General features: G+C 48.0%; 1 non-coding gene across 1 annotated transcript; it reads left to right on the top strand.

The window, feature by feature from the left end:
• The first annotated feature begins 757 nt into the window (after positions 1-757).
• On the top strand, positions 758-829 carry trnah-aug (transfer RNA histidin (anticodon AUG)). Its single transcript has one exon. It is a non-coding gene; the product is annotated as a tRNA-His (tRNA).
• The last annotated feature ends 533 nt before the right edge of the window (positions 830-1362 follow it).

Raw genomic sequence — 1362 nt, 5'->3', positions numbered from 1 at the left:
GCTTCAACACACGGCCTGTTTCTTTAGAGAAGTGAGCGTAACAGGATAGGACTCAACTTGGAGAATGAAGGCATCAATCCCACTTCCTCTTGCATGCTAAGCAAGCGCTCTACCATTTCAGCTAATTACCCTGACCGTGGTGGGATGAAGTCCGTCTCGTAAGAGGGTAGGACTCAACTTGGAGAATGAGGGCATCAATCCCACTTCCTCTTGCATGCTAAGCGAGCGTGCTACCATTTCAGCTAATTCCCCTGGCCGTGGTGGGGTGAAGTCCATCGCTCCAAATGACGCTTTCGCAGAGCGTCCGCTATTATAACATGCTTGAAGAAAAGAGGCCATCTGACCTCTGTGCTTGCACCTTTGCACTGGCCGTAATGAAGTTGAAGAATTAACCAAGAAATTGTACTTTTCTTTTTAAGGCCCTTCTTGGTCTTGTTACCCAAGTATATATGTGTGTGGATTCCTGTATTACGTAGGATACCTTTGGATCACTCAGGTCGTGCAGCCAACTTCTCCCCTCCCACACTGCCCACACTGGCTTAATGTCTAAGGGACATCTGACCGTTTCAGCTGTCCTCCCAAGATCCCTCTACATGTTAGGTTCAGCCCCATTTTTAAATCCATTCAGAGGCCAACCTTCATTCATTTGCCTTTGACACTGTCTCGAGGTGTTTGATTACTTACATGTTAGTTCATGTTCCTTCTTTTGTTGTTGCAGCAATTGATCTTTTCTCTCAGCTAGGCTCCTGTTCAGACAGGCTCGTTGGTCTAGGGGTATGATTCTCGCTTATGGTGCGAGTGGTCCTTGGTTCAAATCCCTGACGAGCCCATAGTGAGGTTTGGAACTTAAGCGCTGTTTTCTCTTTAGGTTCACGAACAATCAGTATGTTTTTGTTCAATCGTGCAGAAGCCCAAAGAAAACCAGGCCGGTTTGCTCAGTTGTTTAATAACGCCAAGGTCGCGGGTTCCATCCCCGCACGGGCCAGCCTCTTTTGTTCTCTGAAAGCTCAGCTCTGCTCTTCATGCAAATTGACAGGTGGTCTCACGGAAATAACCGCTGTCTAAACAGTGTGCTGTTGTGGCCAAAAGAGCTCATTTGGTAGAGCGTTAGATTGAAAATCTAAAGGTCCCTGGTTAGATCCCGGGTTTCTGCAGATTCCACCAGTCTTTTCCTATTGTTCGAGGGGCCCAGTAACCAATCACTAATCACTGGGTTCCAGCCCCTCTGTCTAACTGCTTCCCCACAGTCACAGCGCTATCTGCCTCCCAGACGGCCACCATTGAAGCCGTGTTGGTTCCATGGTGTAATGGTTAGCCCTCTGGGCTTTGAATCCAGCGATCCGAGTTCAAATCTTGGTGGAA

The sequence above is a fragment of the Sinocyclocheilus rhinocerous genome, unplaced genomic scaffold (genome assembly GCF_001515625.1).
Source record: "Sinocyclocheilus rhinocerous isolate Xijiao unplaced genomic scaffold, SAMN03320098_v1.1 scaffold18588, whole genome shotgun sequence".
Taxonomy (NCBI): domain Eukaryota; kingdom Metazoa; phylum Chordata; class Actinopteri; order Cypriniformes; family Cyprinidae; genus Sinocyclocheilus; species Sinocyclocheilus rhinocerous.
Note: the sequence above shows the minus strand (reverse complement) of the source record. Positions and strands in the feature narration are given on the sequence as shown.